The sequence below is a fragment of the Lissotriton vulgaris genome, chromosome 2_1, assembly GCF_964263255.1.
Source record: "Lissotriton vulgaris chromosome 2_1, aLisVul1.2, whole genome shotgun sequence".
In the NCBI taxonomy this organism is placed as follows: domain Eukaryota; kingdom Metazoa; phylum Chordata; class Amphibia; order Caudata; family Salamandridae; genus Lissotriton; species Lissotriton vulgaris.
Genome location: NC_141687.1, coordinates 952,720,359 through 952,742,369, shown reverse-complemented (window position 1 = coordinate 952,742,369; position 22,011 = coordinate 952,720,359).

The window sequence follows — 22,011 nt, the reverse complement described above, 5'->3', positions numbered from 1 at the left end:
ATTGCACTTTCTTTATTACATCACACTACAGTGTATAGAAAGATACCATACTTCTGCATCCTTTAAAAAGCCAAGAAATTACAACTATAACTCATACATACAGTTCATCCGAACCCTAGTGAATACATTTATAAGCATCAACCCAAGTAAGAGTTAAATAACCTATGTAATTATGACATCAATAAAAAAATATTAAAATATTGTGAAATCTGGATTAACCCGGGGGAGGGGGGGGGGAGGGTCGCTAGGTGGCGCTAGACCGCAATGGCCGCACTGATGTGAGGCTCCCGCAGTCACGGGCGGATTTCTAATCATAAACCCCATCCTTTTTTAGCAAAACGATCCTCCAACATCACCACTGTGTAGCAGAAGGTGTCCTGGGGCTGAAACCCGAGTTTGGTACCGGTAGGCTGCTTTACGACTGAGCGACGAGCTGCGGAACCCGGAGGCGGTGCAAAACGCGTGTACAGACGTCCGGAGTCGTTGGACAGTGAGGATGGTGTCTTATTTTAGTGTTGGACTAATGGGCATCACCATTATAAATTATGGTAATTGTCAATACTCGAGGGGCATATTTACCATGAAAAAGGCAAAAATTACACACTTGTTAAAAGGCGGAGAGCACAAATTCATATAATTGTTTGTTTCAGGAAAATTACGTATGTGTTAGTTGGGTGAAGTAGACACGGGAAAGTGACAGATTCCTAAAGAGTTGATTCAGTTGTCTGAAACCAATCTTATGCATTTACTTACAACAATACGACAAGTTTTAAACAAGTTTTTTGATTAAAAGCATATCACCACATGTGTTTGGTAACAGTATACAAATTTTATTACACTTTACAAAATATAAAAACACATTAAAAACATTTAGCAATAAACATTATCATCACAATGTTTTGGATAAAAAGTCAAAAGGTCGACGCAGCGTTTCGGCTTTTTCTAGTACACCTTCATCAGGACTGATTCTAGACAATTAAAATCATAAAACACAAAGTTACCAAACAAAATAAAAGCGTCTGATACATTATTTATCTGTCCATTGTTGCTTTTCATTACCCCTGATCTAAGATACTGTACTCTTTCTCATAGTCTACACACATATCTAATGAATTACATTGCACATTGTCGCTTATATACAGTTCACATGGTTTTCTTGTTGACAGATATTATTCATATATTCATACTCCTCTCTCTTTTTTGCCTTCCCCTTGGATATGGGTACTATTGCATTGGAAACCCCCATTTCTCCATCACTAAAAGAATGTACCTCCTATGAATAGGTGCGTACCTTGACTTTTTATCCAAAACATTGTGATGATTTGCCTTTTTCATGGTAAATATGCCCCTCGAGTATTGACAATTACCATAATTTATAATGGTAATGCCCATTAGTCCAACACTAAAATAAGACACCATCCTCACTGTCCAACGACTCCGAACGTCTGTTCTTTTCTTAAAATCACTTTCCCCACCGTCCTCTACAAATTAGAGTGGGGTCCTCCTACCTGTTTATACATATGCAAAACGCGTGTAGCCTGGAACGCTTGGCCGGCTGGAGGTATCACGTGAGGCCGCGGCGGACTAGGCCAAATTGCGGAACTAGTTGTGACTCTGCACTGCTTTGGGGAAACGACGGGGCAGCCTCTGGTGATCGATCCCTCCCAGCGAGATATAAACAAAACGGAAGGTAGGAGCACCGATCATACAGCCCCAGAGGAAAGACGAGACTGCGACCCTTGTACCTGTGCGCAGCGGCCAGATACCTGCCGCAGGGCCGGAGGCGAGGAACGGAGGCTGCTAACAGCATCGGGGGCGCAGATACTAGCGGCGCAATACAACGAAGGAGACTGGCGGCATGAGAGAGGGCGAGAGGACATAATCACAAGCTGGGAGCCGATTATACTATATAGCAAGCCATGTGCCGCCATTTTACGAAACTGTAAGACGCAGTACCCTCCGACTTGGCAGAGGCACAGACGGCGGTGAGAGGTGGGGGCGGCTAGGGGCCCCAGAGGCGCAAACGACAGCAGCGCATTATAACGACGGAGGCTGACAGCGTGAGTGGGGGTGAGAAGTCACAGTTCAAAACGGGCAGCTGATTGTACTGTGTCGCAAGCCTAGAGCCGCCATTTTATGCGTGCATAAGACACTGGCCCCTACAACCCATCAGAGGCGAACGAGGACCACCCTGTGAGTGAATGTGGGAGTCGGAGACCCCCGTTTGCTCTGGGATACCAGCAAATGCTAACTGGGAACCACTGCCCCACTTGTCCCCTGAGGAATCGGTTGCACCCTCCTTTTTGATACAGCCGGCTGGGAGAGTATCAGAGAAGGCCCGCTAGGACGTAAGAGAGTGCATGTGGTGGAAGGACTCACAGTTGTCAATAGCGCCTCTGATCCCCCCCATACATACACATCAGACCTATGCATACTGCAGTTGGCAAACAGACATGGGGAGAACGGAACCCAAGCAAGCGAAACTAACATTTGACACACGTAAGACAACTGGCTCCAGTTCCAAAGAGCGCGAAGAGGAGGACCCACCGAAGACAAGAGAGTTGGAAGGCGTTACTGGTGGGGATGCAACAAAGCCTCACCTCAATTGACGCTAAAATGGACGCACTGAACAACAGGCTGGAGACGGTGGTGGCGAAACTCGATCAGCATGAAGAGCGACTTAAGGAAGTGGAGCAAAGAGTGTCGGGACTGGAAGATGGAGCGACAGCCGGCAAACAACACATGCGGCAAATGGACAAACTCCTGAGGGTCATCGCAGATAAGAACGAGGAGTTGGAGGCCCGCTCCTGAAGAAACAATGTACGGATGCTAGGCCTTGCGGAATCTACCAACACAGGGCGATTGGAGGGCTTTCTGGAACATCTGCTGGTTGATCTATTCGGCAAAAAATCTCAGCACACTTGGTTATCGAAAGGGACCATCGATCCTTATCGGCGTGCCCCCCGGGAGCCCCGCCGCGCCCTGTGATAATGCGATTTTTGAACTATCGCGACAGAGACACTGTTCTACACTTAGCACGCGAAAAAGGCGAAGTATGTTATGAGAATACCACCTTAGCCTTCTACCCTGACTTCACACAGGCCGTGCAGGAAGCCCGTCGCAAATTCACAACTGTGAAGAAGAAACTACAAGCGCAAGAAATAATGTACGCTATGCTATACCCTGCGAGACTGAGGATCCACCACCGGGGGAAACAACATCTATTCAGCTCTCCTCAGCAAGTGGAGGAATACCTTAAACGTGATCGCAGATCAGCATCCCAGGAAGGTCCTACCCGGCGGCGCTCCCGGTCCCACTCGCCACTGTTGGAGCCTGGCTGACATCAAGACACTAAATGAGATAAGGACGGTTGCAGAGCCATGGCCAAGAGATTCCTGGATGCTATGCCGGCTGGTGATGTATTGCTACACAGTATATTGATTGCTTGACTTCTTGAGCCACCCGTACACTCGCCTCTGTCCCGTCAGAACGACCCCTAAGATAACTGGGTGTAGGAGAGTAGGGTCTGCTATCCTATGGTCACCCCAAATTTTTGCTTTTTGCTTCACTGATTTATGACTTAATGTGGTTGTGGGCCTGCTAATCAGACCCACAGCCTGCTGTTCTCTCTCTAAATTAATGCCAATGCACTCTAGGTGCATTACGAATTGGAACTGGTTCACCTTATAGACCCCTGTAGCATTGTACCCCAGGTACCCAGGGCATAGTTGTATCCAAGGCCTACCAGGGGCTGCAGCATGTATTATGCCACCCATGGCCTGGCCTCCATATTTGACACAACTGGCTGATCAATCAGCTGGAGTAAGTTGGTGTAATCACCTCTTACTTAGATATAGTATACCTATATCTAACCTAACTGGACACATGTTAACCTATAAGCCACTCCTATGGAAGGCCTCGACAATCCTGGAGGCAGAGTGCTTGGTTTCATGTGAGATGGTGCTCTGGCACGAGCTGAGCCCGTCTGCAGCTGTCGGGAACAACTCCCTTAGCTGTTCCGGGATATTGCCATACCATATACTCTTAAGTGCATTATAATCCTCACGGTTACTTGCTCATTTTGGTTTGGCTTTATCAAAACATGTCGAGTAAGGTGTCATACGAATTGGGATACTACCCCCTCGCCAGTTCTGGTGATGGGGTTAGCATTCCACCCTTCTAGAGGGACACAACATGTACATAACCTGAACTCCGGTTAAAGTTAAACTAGAGCCTCAGAATCACAAAATGGATGCTGCCACCACAGACACAAGTCTGACCTCCTGCTGCTGGGAGTCCTTCCAGCGAGGGAGGCTTGGACAAAGGGTTTCCTGCCTTGGGAGGTGCGAGCACCAGCCCAGACAGGATTTTGTGTATTGGGTAGGACAGGGCTGAATAGAAAGAGACATGCCTGGGGCACACAAGGTGTCCCTGTGCATAAGCCAGTCCAAACCGGTGCTGGGGCTTTCCAGCCCCAGTCCTGGCGCGGAGCTGGACAAAGGAAAGGGGGTGTAACCACCCCCCTTCCTGGTCCCACCCAGAGGAGGGACCTAGCAGGTGATCCGCCCCCAGATTTGGAATAAGAGTAGGAGCTGTGTCCCAAGACTTCAGATCATCCTGAACTCGACTTGAAACTAAGAAGAAAACTTGACTTCGACATTCTGCTGCACTGAAGACTGAAGAGCATCTCCCTTGTGGCCAAGGAGTGACAACCCTGTGAATACAGGCACCATCCAGCAACTCGACGTCTGCTTTGCCGCCGCCTCCTTCACATGCCTTTACAGAGTTTAGCCTAAGACTGCTTTGTCCACGCTACTATGATAGCTGGTCTATAAGAATGACTTACAACCAATCATCATAAGGGTTGCTTGGCATGGTACAAGGTGATCACTAGAACTAGTGAGCATCATATACCAGTCCAACTTCTCACATTGGTGAGCAGCGGTTGGGATTTCAGCTTGCTGTTGTTTTACCATTACAATCTTTGAAAAATATCATGTGAAAGATCATACAGGTACCTGCTAGGTACATATTAAAACAAGACTAGTATACTTAAGTTCTACTGAACTTAGTTGTTGTAGAGGATAGGGAGTAGCACACCCTGACTACAACTACTAGATAGGTTTAGTAGGTAAACACCAGTGTAGGTAGATTGCAACATATCCACCCACACTAGAGCAATGTCTGGAGCAGAGGGGTCAACTGGACCTGCCCCTGTTGTGAGTGACCCTCCAAAGGCACCATCCAAATTTGCTATGCTAAATTGTAAAGAACTGAGGCAGCTCTGTACCTTAAGAGGCCTCAAGACGGGTCCAACCCCTACCACAGACTACCTCAGAGAGCTTTTAGACCAGTCTGAAGCTCTAAAGACCTCTAAACCAGACCCCACAGGGAATGGTGAAGGAGGCTCTCCTACTGAAGATGATAATACTGACACCACTGTCCCTGTAGTCCAGATAGACGAGGATGACCAAGTCACTGGAGATACTCAGCCTGATGTGGAGGAGGAAGAAGAGGAGACAGAAGGGGAGAGCAGTGATTCTGATGATGGCAGAAATAGTCAGGTGCCAGCCAGAGGCCTTAGCCAGGCTAACTTAAGCCTATTTGGGACTGAGTCAGGGTTAAACCCATTCAGACCCCCAAATGGACTTAAACAGGAGCAAAGGAGGAGGAGGGATCACTCAGGTGAATCCAATACTTCCCAAGCTTCTAGAGGCTCTCATGGTCACTCCAGAAGGGGGATGACTAGCCCTCAGAGAAGGGAACATGAGGCCAACATGAGAGAGGCTGAGCTTAGGATCCAGAAGCGTGAACTAGAAGTTGCCCTGTTCCAAGAGAAACTTGCTAGAGCAAGACAGCCTAGAGAGGGTGGATTAGGATCCACTGGTGACAGCATTATCCCTAAGGATGAAGACAGGTCCTATGACAATAGAAACCTGAGTAAGATTGTGCCCCCCTACAAAGCTGGGGATGATATCCACAAATGGATGACTGCACTTGAGAGAGCCTACAGAGTACAGCAGATCCCTCAGGAGCAGTGGGCAGCAATCTTGTGGCTCTCCTTTGAAGGTAGAGGCCGAGACAGACTCCTCATAGTTAGTGATGGGAATTCTAGAAACTACCTGGTCCCGAAGAGTGCTCTGAATGATGGGTTAGGCTTAACCACTGAACAGTATAGGTTAATGTTCAGAGAGACCCAGAAGACACAGACTCAGGATTGGTCTGAATTTGTTGAATGTGCCACTAAGGCTCTGGAGGGATGGTTGCTGGGAAGTAAGGTTACAGACTATGAAGGATTGTACAATTTGCTTATGAGAGAACACATTTTAAATAATTGTCAGAACCAGCAGTTGCATCAATATTTGGTTGACTCAGATCTGACCTCTCCCCAAGAATTGGGAAAGAGGGCAGACAAATGGGTTAGAACCAGAGTTAAGCAAAAGAACCAGAACCAGGGTGGTGACCAAAAGAAAACAGACCAGAAAGGTGGGGAGCAGAAAGCTAAAGACCAGAAGTCTTCAACAGGGCCCCAAACTAATACGGAGGGTGGGTCCCAAACTTCCAAGAAGAAAAAGAAAGAAGGTCAAAGAAAACCCTGGTGTAGTACATGTAAAAACACCTCTCACTGGACAAGTGAGTGTAAAAAGGGTGGAGCCCCCAACACTGCTGCCCCTAAGGCACCTGCACCCACTAGTACAGTCAGCAGTGTTGGTCCACAAACTAAGGGGGTAGTGGGTATCACCTTGGGAACTGAGGGAGATTCTGGCCTAGTCAGAACCCCTACACAGGCTGTTCTGATTTGTGATGGGGACATAGATTTGCCCCCTACTATAAGTCCCAGTAATCTGGGCAAGGACAGACAGATACCTTTGATTAATAAAAAAGTGGCTCAAGCATACAGGGACACGTGTGCCAGTGTCACTATGGTGACACCTAGCTTTGTGGACCCTGGACAATACATACCAGGTGGCAATTACCTGGTGACCAATGCCAGCAATGTCACTACTACACATAGTGTGGCAATTGTTAATTTCTCCTGGGGAGGGGTAACTGGCCTAAAAAGAGTTGTGGTTAGTGCTGATCTCCCAGTTGAATGTTTGTTGGGCAATGACCTGGAGTGCTCTCTATGGTCAGAAGTTGAGTACAGGACTCATGCAGAGATGTTAGGGATATCATCACATGTCCTTGCTGTGACCAGGTCACAGGCCAAAAAGTGCCTCTCTGAACCTCAGGTCTTGGATCCTGGAACAATGGACCAAGCACCTTCCAAGAAGAAGAACAGGAGGGTAAAGGCTGTGCCTTCCCAACTGCCTACAAGTGAGGATCAGCCTTCACAGGAAGATGATCGTGAGACCCCTGAAGGAACTGTCCCTGAAGAACTTGAACCTGATCAGGTTGAGTTTCTGGGGACAGGGGGACCTTCTAGGGCAGACTTGGAGCAGGCTCAGTTAACCTGTCCTTCTCTTGAACCCCTCAGACAGCAGGCTGCTGCTGAGGCTGCTGGGAAAGCTCAAGGTACCCATAAAGTATATTGGGATGATGGGCTCCTTTATTCAGAGGGTAGAGACCCCACGCCTGGTACAACCAGGAGGTTGGTTATACCTCTGCAATTTAGGGGCTTCCTTCTAACCTTGGCCCATATTAGCAGGACACCTAGGCCAGAATAAGACTTGGGACATGCTTGTCCCTCACTTTCACTGGCCTCACATGTCTGAAGATAACAAGGAGTTTTGTCGCTCCTGTGTAACCTGCCAAGCCAGTGGCAAAGCAGGTGGTAAAACAAAGGCCCCCCTGATACCACTACCTGTGGTGGGGGTCCCCTTTGAAAGAGTGGGGATTGATATTGTAGGTCCAATGGATCCCCCTACAGCATCTGGGCACAGATTCATACAGGTGGTGGTGGACCATGCCACCAGGTACCCAGAGTAAATTCCCTTAGGACCACTACAGCTCATGTTGTGGCCAGGGCCCTACTTGGATTTTTCTCCAGAGTGGGGTTTCCTAAGGAGGTAGTATCCGATAGAGGTGCCAACTTCATGTCAGGATACTTAACAGCTATGTGGAAGGAATGTGGTATCAACTACAAGTTCACCACTCCTTATCATCCACAATGCAATGGGCTTGTTGAAAGGTTCAACAAGAAGGGTATGATCAAAGGATCACCAGAAAAGCTCAGGCGGAGATGGGACATCCTTCTACCCTGCCTTCTGTTTGCTTACAGAGAGGTCCCACAAAAGGGGGTTGGCTTCACCCCCTTTGAATTGTTGTTTGGGCACCCTGTAAGAGGACCCCTATGTCTGGTGAAGGAAGGATGGGAGTGTAGCAGGGTTTCCGTTCTCCCACAGAACTGTGCATAGAGATCTAGAACCTTAGTGAGTTAGGATGATCCAAAAACTCATCTCAGTGTCAGAAATCTCGTTACCTAGCTAGCTACAGTGTCTCATGGATCATTATGGAATGATACATGTATTAGACAAACCAGAACATGATCTTTAGAATACCTCAGGAGTCGTGGAACACATGAACACTCTTTCGTTATATAATCATTTCAAACCAAAACTGAGAGTCAAAGAACACAAGTGCAAGTTTGAAATATTTATTATTCAATGCAAAGTTCTCAAACGCAGTATCTTGTATAATACCAAAATGCAGATTATAAAAATCAGAGTCAGCAGCATAGTCACTAATCCATAGTAAGCAAAAGGTGCTAGCATGTTATAATGCAGTTTCTATAGAAATCTATATCACCTATATTTCGCGCACCCTATCTAGCATATTATATTATATCTAAGAAGGTCTCATTCGGGCTTTAGCAGGGCGACCCCATACCTCTCAATGTCAGTAGGAGCAGTTCACATCAGCAGCTACCAGCTCTCTTCATGCGCAGCACCAAGTGTCTGCGTTCATTCCGTGTAACTCTATCTTAAACCCGCGTAGAGCCCAAAATGTTGGCATCAACATTATTTGTGTTATGTCTAATGTCTAATGTGGTGCGAGGATCAGACTTCCCAGCAACCTTGTGTTAGGTTAATCTTAGAGTGTGCAGCTCTCAGTGTGCAGACAGTTGTACCAAGTGTACAAGGCAAAGCTGATAGCATAGGAATAACATATTATTCTCAAATAAAACACCTCACCACTTCTAGGCTGAAAGCTACAACAACAAGTACGTGTCATGTGCAAAACTGAAGCCTAAAGGCAAAACGTCTGTTTAAACATGTAATACACTCATGCTAACTTAACGCAATATATGTAATGAAGTATCCATATGACACCCCCCCATTGGTCCGAGCACCGCCAATCATAAGGGAAAAGGCAATATTAAATCAGATACAAAACTTGAAAGCAAAATTCAATAGTTTTGAGCTTAAAATAAGCTAAAAATATGTATGAATGAATATGTATGAATGAATATGTATGAATGCCTACAGTGGCCTCAAATCTAAAAAATAACAAAAGTCTTGAACCAAAAGTCTTCCGCCCGGTTCAAAAATTATGAAATGTATGACCAGGTCGCATCCTTTCAAATGTTTGTAAGAGAAAAAACCAAGGCACTTATCCGATATCCAAAGTCATGTGCCACTTAGACGTTATATCCAGCAACATCACGTGAGCGAACTCCCCATCAGCTGAACATAGTCCATCCCTCCAATTCAGCGAGGGGAAAGTTATATTTCACAACAAAGCATTCCTTCCAGGCATCTCACGATTGGAAAGTATATGCAAAGAAAGTTGCAACAGCCTCCAGTATGAAATCACTGCCATCATCCGAAAATAGTTCAGCCATCCAATTTAGCAATGGGAAAGAACATACGTGCTCCTCCAGCATCGGATCCTCCTGCAACGTCAGAGGACAACTCGGTGGGTTCACCAGAACGCTGTGTGTCAGAAAGGCATTCGCCGCTGCAGAGATCTCCCATTGGCCCAGAATTCCATTTATCGCTGCCAAGGCCATAACTCTCTCGCCAGAACAGATCAGCTCGTGAGCCACAACGGGACGCATTAGCTGATCAAAATCGACGTCAGGAGCAGTCCTCAAGCATAGGCATAAATCAATCGCCCAATCGAACTCGCAGCTCAGGCAGTGAAACACAGGTTGGACACACGTGAAGTCGGTGAACCGAAATGACAATCTATAGGCCGTGCTTAATGCTGCAAGCGGCAATGTTCCATAGTAATTGAGCATCCGATTACGACACATGGTCAGGAGGCGTTGAACGGCGTCTTGCGCAGGATGGGCATCCATGTTTTATGAAGAAAAACACCAACAGAAAGCCTGCGGCCACAGCCAGCAATACAGGTATTCCACCAAACAAACTCCCAAAAATAGTGTGGAAAAACGTGGGAATGATACCAAAAACGTTTTCAAACGTAGTCACGAGGCCACTGCTTACTAGTTTAAAAAAATGTGCCAGCCCAGTCGTTGAAGAAGCATTAAAAATCTGGTGTACCAGCTCGCAGAAATGAAATGGCAAATCAGTGTTTAAAAGCGCCTGCACCTCTGTGCGGGTGTTAGCTATGTGAAGGACATAAGTTTCCCGGGCCGAACTCAGGGTCACTTGTTTTTGAGACAAAAGAGCCCTTATTCTGCTTAAACCATTGAATTTCGCTTCCAAGGTTGGGATCCGTGGCCAGATGGAGACATCTGAAGAGCCATGCGTGGGTGGGTATAGAACATTCTTGCAGCACACTACACGCTCTGATACAGTAACTATATAAGCCACACCAATTAATAAACCACAACATAATTCGTTGTTTAAAAGCAAATAACTACCATTAGCTAATAATGTAAATGTGGGCACTACTGCTGGAACTGGCGTGCCTTTTAAAACACATGCTAAATTTGGGCGGTCCTGATTACAAGAACCGTGTAACTGAATGTGTCTGCATATTAATGAATGGTCAGGTGACTGTGTGCATTCCTCACCATTAAGATTCACTTCTTTTCCATCTTTCAGACATCTGTATGTGTATGGTAAGGACCATGCCTCATGTAGGAATGCATTGCCTAGTGGCTCATATCGTCCTATAGCAATATATCGCATACAGTTAGTAAATTTATATAAAGGAAATGGTAATGTAATTAAACCATGAATAAGCCACGTGGCAGTGGTTGTTTCAGCAACAGAGAAAGGTAAGGATTCTAGCTTCTCAATATGTAACATAGAAAACGATGCATCACGCATTGAAAGCATGCGCTGTTTATCAGTAAGATTAAAAGGGGCAAAAAGTGATGAAACGTTCAATGAGGTCCAGGGAACTCGACCAGCCTTAATTGTCTGTAGAGTCCAGGCAAACTGCATTACAGAACGTAATTGATTTTGACCATGGTATAACGTGGACACTTCATCATGTACAATATCAACAACAGAAGAAACTATATTATCCAATGTGTAAATTCTGGAAGAAAGCGTGTTAATACTATTATCGACCACTGCAAGCACTTTTTCCAAATTGGCTTGATCAATAGCCCTCAGGCGTTTAGCTGCTTCGACTCTTGAAAATTTCCAAATTTCATTGTAAATAGCATAAATAAAGCGTTTAGACCTACCCATAGTTGGGCCTTTTATAAAATCATTTAACTCTATGTTCTCATTCAACTGGGACAGATGCAGTTTAACTGCAGCTAAAGTGGAATGTTGTAACCAGTTCTGACACAATTTGCCTACTGAATAAGTTGTAACAGTGTGATCTTGGTCAAACCTGGGATCTGGCCTGATGCGTGTAAAACCCTCAGACAAACCCAAAAAACGACTTAGGCAAGAATCAGAGCTTCTTTGCCATAAAAGCCACCCATCCGGATCAAAACTGGAAATATTAAAGGAGGAATTCTGCAAAAGTGCTTGTATCTCACTTATGGGCAATGTAGTGAAATTACTCCAACCTGAATATTCTTCTAAATCAGGGATAGTAGGGGTATTTAATTTTTTAGATGTAGCCAATCCAAAACATGTTGTTTGGGAAATAGTCGAATTTAAAAACAACACGTGATTCGGGATGAGACATGCACGATGCAAAGCCTCAGTGCCTTGTACCTGCCAATCTTTGGTACCCCAAACCGATTTAAGGTCAATAACACCCTTCCATAACTCATAGCCATCCACAGATAACCTTTCTAGAAAGGACTTTGAATACAACAATTTTGTGTCAGTCAGTCTAACTTTTGGCATTGATTTCTGTTTCACCTTGAAGTAAAAAGACTCAGGATTTGATTGATTAAAATCTGTAAAGTAAGAGTATTTTCCCAAAAAAGTACTTGAGCTCCCCTGTAAAGGAGCAGGGCAATGTTCCCACTGAGTGTAATTCACAGGAACCCGCCTGGAACTTGTCTTGTGCAAGAAATGATTTCCATAATGTTGGTAACAAAATAAATCACCATAATTGACAGAATCTAAATACAAATCCTCATCATCAAAGGCCGCATAATATTTCAAATCAGAGAACAATGCTTCTATTGCCTGAAGATCCCAATCATCAGAACGAATATTTTGCTTAATCACATCTCCCATGTTTACTCTAAGCACATTAGGAACATTAATAACTTCTGTGGGGCCATGTATCTGAAACCTAACCGCATCCCACACAATCCCATCAAGGACAGGCCAAGCAGTAATTTGTACTGAATGTAAGTCTCTCTTTAGTCTGTGTGCTGAATGCGAGGAGGAGTGAGGGGCCAATGTTCCATTAAGGTACCGAATTCCTGTTCTTTCTTTCACATAATGGCCATCAAACAGGCGGAAAAAATAAAACACAAAACCAATTGACATAAAAAGATAAAACGAAAATAGTATCAGCCAAACGTATGTCCAAGGCGGAATTAAAAAATGTTTTTTAAACAACGTGGCATATTTTGCAATAGTTGATGGTTTCTTTGAAAGTTCCGAAACAGAGTCAAAAGAGAATCTGGACTGGTTAGCCAAACGTGCATGTAAATCGGACATGGATAAATCAGCAGGATCTGCATAGGTCACCTCATCAATGTTAGTAACAGGAATAGTATTTAATAAAGGACTTGATATGGCAGGCATCTCGAGGGACACCTCCTGATCTGCACCAGATGTAATAGCCAACACAGAGTGCCTCACCATGGAAGGACAGGATACAGCCGGTGTCATGCTATGAAGAATCGGCCACCCTGTGTGTCTTGACATTGTCAATAGAAATAAATCTGTTTTCTTTACGACCTGGAAGTGGTGGTAAAATGACTGTTCTTGTGCCCTTCACTCCAAGGACCCGAACTGGCGCTCGATATGAGGGACCAAACTCCTTTTTGTTATCGATCTTCTCTCGAACCAGTTCTCCAACTTGGGGTAGCCAGCCAACTACCGGGATCTGCAACGCATCATCCGACGTGGAGGGCAAGTGTTCCTTTGCAAGACTGTCTCTGGTCTTTTGTAGATCCCGTAAAACATTGCAATGTTCATCTACGTCAAAGGCCGCGGCCTGGGCCTGGCAGTCTGCACCATCAAGGTCAGGGACGTACATCTTGATACCAAAGAGCATTTCGTATGGGGTCCGCCCACCCAGAGACCTTCTAGGGAGATTATTAAGCGCACGCTGCACGCCATAGAGGTGGGTCAGCCAGTTTCTACCAGTGCCTATAACTCGGGCTGTCAAAGATTGCTTTAAGTCGCGGTTCATTCTTTCTACCACAGAATTGCCCTCAGGCCTGTAGGGGCTTGAAAACTTCACCTGTACTCCCAACGAAACCATAGCATCCTTATACGCCTTAGAGGCGAAAGCCGGACCCTGGTCCGAATGGAAAGCACCACCGGCAAAGATTCCCACAAAGACACGCAAATCCTTAATGACAGTCCGTGAATCAGCGCTGCGATGCGGCCATAACCACACAAAGCGTGTGCATGAGTCAACTGCTACTAAGATGTATTTATACGCAGTATCAGAAGAGAAAGGACCGCAGTGATCCAAATAAACACAACCAAGCGGTTTATTAGAAATGTACAACTTTGTCTGAGGTGGACGCGCAGCAGTAGAAGGCTTAATCTGCTGACAAATGTCACACATAAGGACATAATCGCGCGTCTGTTTGTACAGTCCCCGCCACCAGAACCTCTGTTGTAGCTGTGATACAGTGGCGGAGACGCCCGCATGCGCAGACGCCACACCTTCATGAGCCGCTGTAATCAGAGAAGCTCTGCGATCCGAGTTGGGAATCAGACGCTCTCCAACTTCAGGAATTTTCACATAAGGAACCTTATCGGGACTTAAGTGGTATGTGTATTTCGAAGGGAACCCCGCAGGATATTTACCTCCCTTCGCCGTGGCAGCAACAGCCGCCAAGATGTCGTCATCTATTTTGCTCTTGGACCTCGTGACCGCTGCAACTAAGTATTTTGATACCGCAGACTTCGCTGCCTCATCAGCAAGCGAATAGCCAACAGCGTGGACTCCCACGCGCTGGTGGCCGAGAGTATGAATCACAAACACGAGCGGCAGCTTTTCTTTAAGTTCCGCCACTCGGACCCAGATCATTTTATGTTTTATTGTGCTACCTTTGGAATCACGAAAATCATTCCGAATCCAAAAGAACAAGTTCTCATTGTAAGACTGGACACAGTAGTAAGAATCACTTACGATTAAAGATGTCACACTAGGATCTGCGTACTCCAATGCGAGCATAAGAGCACGGAGCTCTGCTAATTGTGCGGTGCAGTCTCCAAGTGTCTGCGTGTGCACGACACTGGACCTGAACTCATCGTTCACCATGGCACCGACCACAATGGCGCAAGCGGAAACGTAGGCATGTTTAGAGCCATGCGCAACCTGCGCCGAACCATCCGTGTAAATGATACAGTGGAAATCCTCCAACGGCCGCATTGCTAAAGGAGCAGGATGAACAAATTCATACTGTAAATACTCCTGTGACCGTAAAGCGGCGTCAAAAATAAACGTGACATCCTGAGATGTCAAGGATGTAGCCCACTGAATCCACCGAGGGTGCAAAGCTTTAGAATTCGGTACACTGGCTTTCGTGACCGCCTCCAATGCAGGACACGGGGTAACAACCAACATGCGCTTTCCCTGCGACAGGGCACGTTCTTTAAGAATTGCCATCTGCACTGCCGTTAACACTTTCTCCACAGTGGAAAAACGTAGTTCAGCCGAAGTGTACAAGTGTGACTCGTAAGCAATAGGTACAGTATCCCCCTCATTAAAAGTCAGGTATGTGAAACCCACCGTCCCAGGGATTATTCCTATCACCAGGTTGGTCTGGTTATCACGGGTCTGTAAGTAGTCAGAAGTGAGCAAATCAGCCTGCAAAGACTGCAGAATGGCTGAATGCTCAGGCAGCCAGCATGATTTGGAAAAAGATGGTTGTACCAAGGCATATAAAGGCTTGATACGCTGGGCATATTCCGGAATGTATGTCCTCCCGAAATTTAAAAAACCCAGTAAAGACTGTAATTTTTTCAGTGTTGTCGGAGAGCGCAACTGCGCGCACTTCTCCAGGAAGTGAGGAGCCAACCCCTTTCCTTCATGGTTAAGTTCATAACCTAGAAACAACACTGTGTACTCCGCAATGTGTGATTTTGCAAAGTTAAACTTGTAACCCATGTCTGCAAAGTTACAAATTATGCTGTTTACTCGACACAGATGCACCCAAAGCTCGTCGTCTGTGAGATAAATGTCACCCACATACGAGCATGCAACTGGATCGAAACTCTCCAAAAGAGAGACAATGCGGGCGGAAAACACTCCAGGACTATTTTTATATCCCATTGGGAGTCGTTTAAACATTTTTTGTACGCCGCCGCATGTAAAACTGGTCCATTGGGAACTTAGACCATCTAATCTATGTGCATAAAAACCATTGGAAATGTCAAGCGTGGTTTTGAACCGTTTACGCTCAAGACTATTCACTAGGGCAGAGCCGTGAGTATTCTGTACCGCACAGTTACGGCAATGCGAGTTCAAATGCCGGTAATCCAAAACTAGACGATAAGAGCCGTCCGGCTTGTTAACAGTAAAAAGGGGATTATTCATTGGTGACACACATGTTTCAATTACACCTTGATACTCCAATTGTTCAAGGATAGCCGCGACCGAAGCTTTAGCTTCACGTCGTATGGGGTACTGGGGTTGTGGCTGAGGCTGTGACCGTAAAGGAATCTCATGGCTAGGGGACAATTTATCCCAGCCACACTGATTTCGGTACACAGCCGGCGCAAGCGCCAGAGCCCACTCTTCTGCAAAATGCAGCGCTTCCACTCTCGGTACAGTGTGCGCGAAACTGGGGAGGATTACCTCCTCCCCTCGCGGAGCTGCGAGAACAAAAGGTGGGGGCCAGTCAGCCTCCGAAAGCAAAATGTCATACGTATCTGAAAGATTTTCCCAAAATACCCCTTTCACAGTTCGCTGCATGTCACCTTCAATTAACAGGACAATTTCAAAAAGTCTTTCAGGGGGGGCAACATGTGTATCAGCTGTTTCGATTACAACATAAGTGTCAGTCGCTGTCACCTTCAACAGTGGACGGAGGGCCTCTCTCACTATGGTAATCTCCGCCGCGCTGTCCAGCAAGGTCAGAGCCCACGTCAGATTCCGAAGCCGCGTTCTCACTATCTGGGGCATATCGATGCGCCGTTAAGGCAGCGACTTTCTTCTTGGCGTAGAGTCGTCCCGCTTGTCCCCTTCACTTCGCGTGCGGGGCTGGCCACGTCCTTGCTGACCACCCCTGCCCCTGCCGCCCCCTCCACCACCGGTTGACGGAGCCGATGAGTCCTGAAAGGAACGAGGAGAGCGTTGGTCAGTTGCCTGATATCTGTCAGGTGACTTAATCGTAGCGCGATCGCGCAATTCATAAACTCGCTCAGACTGCGCAGGTTGCGAAGGTGCCGGACTAGAGACCTGTGTCTGTTGTTGCTGTTGCTTACCCCTATTCTGCTTTTTTGGCCAAGTTTGTTTTTTGGACTTGGGCTGTCCACCCGTTTCCGAAGACTGCCCCTGGGGTTGCTTCTTTTCTTTTTCAAGAAAAACCTTCGCACCCCTTGAATTGCGGCCAACCGTTTTATAAGCCGCCACAATAATTTTTGCCAGCTGACGGGGTTTCTCGGCATCGGGTACTAACGCCAGACCATTGGCCACCTGAAAGTTCATTGCATCCCCTTTTACATTGGCAAGGATAATACCGCAAACTGTCTCAAATGAACCGTTCAGGCGCATACCCAACTCAACCGCCGACTCAGGTCCGTGATCATCCTGAACACGCTTGAGGATCGCAGACAGGTTCGAAACCGACGGTGTGCCAAAGCACCTCGAGTAAACCGCTGCAAAAGTCTTACCCCATGTCTCACAGTCAGCAAGGTCCGGGGCTATTTCCTTCGGTAAACTAAGCGTAAGAATCCGGTGTTTTTCACTCGGAGTCGTATTAGGAAACACAGCCTCTAACTGGTCGAATTTCTCGGCAAGCCAGTAAGGAAATTCATCCGTACTATCTGGCTTTCTGCCCATAACGGAATTCACCAAGACAGGACTGATTTACAAACCAGCCTGTTCTGCTCGAAGCTGCGCACCTGCGGGGGCTGCGCCTTGAATATTACGACTAATGTAATGAACAAGCGCTCTAATCACGCCAACCGAGACCTCATGAAGACGCCTCAGGTCACCCACGTTACAATTGGCGCGATTAGGATGAGGAGTAAATCCACCCAAGGCGGGCCAATTTGTGCCCGGAATGGACAAAGGACCTAACCTCGAAGCGTTCAAAGAATGGGGTAGGGCGCCACCAAACCAAACACCGTGCTGCCAAGCGTCAATAGGTACCTCCAGTGCCCTGTACGGAGCATAAACCGCCGGTACATCCGTGGCAGTGTATGAATGGAAGACACCTGAATTAGCGTCCACACCCGGAAATGTCACCCAGGAATAAAACAATTCATACGGGTACGCATGTTCCGCACTCACCACTAGAACTACAGCTAAGCCTTCCGCAGGCACATTATATGTCCGCAAATGGTCGCGAACCGCGACACGGCTATGCTGCGCTATGTCCACGGCCATATCAGCACAGGAAGTGAAAAAAGACAAAGAACAGTTTGTAGCACAACTGGGTAGTAATTCAAAGAAACCGTTTTTAGAAGAATTCAAGCTTGAAAATACCTATCAAATAAATAGGTAGGTTATTCCGACACCACCGTTTTCCGGAAACGGGAATGAAGGTGTCAAGGTCTGAATGATATACTACTCGAGTGTCATGAAATACGGCCAACCAATCCGTTGGGCGCCATGTAGCAGGGTTTCCGTTCTCCCACAGAACTGTGCATAGAGATCTAGAACCTTAGTGAGTTAGGATGATCCAAAAACTCATCTCAGTGTCAGAAATCTCGTTACCTAGCTAGCTACAGTGTCTCATGGATCATTATGGAATGATACATGTATTAGACAAACCAGAACATGATCTTTAGAATACCTCAGGAGTCGTGGAACACATGAACACTCTTTCGTTATATAATCATTTCAAACCAAAACTGAGAGTCAAAGAACACAAGTGCAAGTTTGAAATATTTATTATTCAATGCAAAGTTCTCAAACGCAGTATCTTGTATAATACCAAAATGCAGATTATAAAAATCAGAGTCAGCAGCATAGTCACTAATCCATAGTAAGCAAAAGGTGCTAGCATGTTATAATGCAGTTTCTATAGAAATCTATATCACCTATATTTCGCGCACCCTATCTAGCATATTATATTATATCTAAGAAGGTCTCATTCGGGCTTTAGCAGGGCGACCCCATACCTCTCAATGTCAGTAGGAGCAGTTCACATCAGCAGCTACCAGCTCTCTTCATGCGCAGCACCAAGTGTCTGCGTTCATTCCGTGTAACTCTATCTTAAACCCGCGTAGAGCCCAAAATGTTGGCATCAACATTATTTGTGTTATGTCTAATGTCTAATGTGGTGCGAGGATCAGACTTCCCAGCAACCTTGTGTTAGGTTAATCTTAGAGTGTGCAGCTCTCAGTGTGCAGACAGTTGTACCAAGTGTACAAGGCAAAGCTGATAGCATAGGAATAACATATTATTCTCAAATAAAACACCTCACCACTTCTAGGCTGAAAGCTACAACAACAAGTACGTGTCGTGTGCAAAACTGAAGCCTAAAGGCAAAACGTCTGTTTAAACATGTAATACACTCATGCTAACTTAACGCAATATATGTAATGAAGTATCCATATGACAGGAGTTACCTCTCAAAAAGCCTAAACAAGACATAGTGGACTATGTACTTGGTCTCCGCTCCAGGATGGCTGAGTATATGGATAAGGCATCCAAAAACCATGAGGCTAGCCAAGAATTACAGAAAGCTTGGCATGACCAAAAGGCTGTCTTGACTGAGTATTAGCCTGGACAGAAAGTATGGGTGTTGGAGCCAGTGGCCCCAGCAGCACTCCAAGACAAATGGTCTGGACCCCATACTATTGTTGAAAAGAAGGGAGAGGTTACCTACTTGGTGCGCCTAGGAACTCCCAGGAGCCCCCACAGGGTGCTCTATGTCAACAGACTGAAGGCATATGTTGACAGGGCAGACATGGGCTTGCTCATGGCTACAGATGAGGGGCAGGAGGAAGAGAGTGACCCTCTCCCAGACCTGTTAACTCAGAACCCTGAAGATGGCTCAGTTGATGGTGTGGCCTTAGATGGCAGCCTCACTGAACATCAGCAACATGACTGTAGACAAGTTTTGCAGTCATACAGACATATGTTCTCATTGACACCCAGTCAGACTAACTGGTGTACCCATGTGGTGGACACTGGTGACAGTCTTCCTGTGAAAAGCAAGATTTACAGGCAACCTGACCAGGTCAGGGACTGTATAAAGACTGAGGTGCAAAAGATGCTGGAATTAGGCGTTATTGAGCCTTCAGAGAGCCCCTGGGCTAGCCCGGTGGTTCTGGTCCCCAAACTTCACACCAAAGATGGCAAGAGAGAGATGAGGTTCTGTGTGGATTACTGAGGACTCAATGCTGTCACCAGGACAGATGCACACCCTATTCCAAGGGCAGATGAGCTCATTGACAAGTTGGCTTCTGCCAAATATTTGAGCACATTTGATCTGACAGCTGGCGATTGGCAAATCAGGTTAGCTGAGGAATCCAAAGCCAAAACTGCATTTTCTACCCCAGGAGGTCATTACCAATTTTTGGTGATGCCCTTTGGTTTGAAAAATGCACCTGCCACCTTCCAAAGGTTGGTGAATCAAGTCCTTACTGGGTTGGATGACTTTTGCGCAGCATATCTGGATGATATTGCTGTCTTCAGCTCCACCTGGGAGGATCACCGGTCCACCTGAAGGAAGTGCCAGAGGCTCTGCAAAAGGCAGGCCTCACTATCAAGGCCACAAAGTGCCAGATAGGGCAGAGTAAGGTTGTGTACTTGGGCCACCTTGTAGGTGGAGGCCAAGTTCAACCACTGGAGAGTAAGATCCAGACCATAAAGGACTGGTCCCCTCCAACTACCCAGATTCAGGTCAGAGCTTTCTTGGGCCTGACTGGGTACTACAGGAAGTTTGTTAAGAACTATGGGTCCATTGTGACTCCTCTTAATGATCTGACATCCAAGAAGATGTCCAAAAAGGTTCAGTGTACAGTAAACTGTCAAAAGGCATTTGATGACCTGAAGAAGGTCATGTGCTCTGCACCTATCCTGAAGAGTCCTGACTACTCAAGAGAGTTCATTGTCCAAACAGATGCAAGATGTTACATGGGCTTGCTTTAAGCACTTGGGGAGACCTATACATACATGGCCAGTTTCGTACTATAGAACAGTTCTTTGGGGATCGCCAGCCTACAATAATGGACACTTTTTTGTACACCAGGCTCAGACAAAGCGTTCGAGCTATCACCCCCACATTCCCAGACGAACCTGACACCCTCGCACCCCTACATGCTATATTACAAACTGAAGCTCCACATCATGTCATATCACTACTTTATAAACATGCACAAAGTGCACCCTTGACTACCCCCTTACGGGCCAGTCAAGACTGGGATAAAGACCTCGATACACCACTCACAGATGAGCAATGGGAGACCAGTTGTACACAAACGGACGCAGTCACGAGCAATAGTAGATTGCGCCTGGTACACCTAAAATGTTTCCATCGCCTGTACTATACCCCCGCTAAATTACACAAATTCCAACTCAGAGATAATGATCACTGCAATAGCTGTGGGGTGGAAGGAGCGGATTTTCTACACCTGGCATGGACCTGCCCCAAGGTAGCTGAATACTGGACGATGGTCTTTGCAGAACTGTCGAATATGTTGTAGACCGAGATAATGCCATGCCCGCTTATAGCGCTGCTAGGATTGACGCAAAACATTGTCACTGTGCATAAAAAGTTTTTAGCAATGAGCCTATTATTGGCTAAACGGCAGGTGGCGTATAGGTGGGGTAGAGGGCGAGCCTCCAAATTCAAATCCTGGGTATTGAATATGACTACCTGGCAGGACCATCTACACTCTTATGCGGAACTGCTGCCATTCAGATCGTGCCCGAAGTACATCTGGGGCCCACTTACATCCTACCTTCTCAGACAAGAAACAAGCGAGGAAGGAGAAGTAGAAAGGGAGGGGAATGTTGGGGATTTGATGTCTCTAATCGCCTTCTGTACAATGCACATACTTATTATGGGGCGGGAGGGGGGAGTTTTTTCTCTTTCCTCTTCTTATTCTTAGTTCTTATTATGCAAAATGTATATCAGCATTCATGGGAAGGTGTTGCTAACGTACTTGAATACTTGACACTGTATTGGACGACTTTATAACACTGATGTACCGCGTTTATGAACAATAAAGGTTTTTTGAAACTTATCTTCCATGGGCATAGAGCCAAATGTTATGGAGCATGCAGCACAAAAGAGTAATTCTGTAACCTTTTTCTGGTGCTTCAGCTAATGCACCACCCAACTGATGTAGGCAAATGAAGTGTGCCTTGGGTAGTCCAGATGCACACTCGTTTGTATTGTTGCTGTGTGCTTCATTATATTGTATT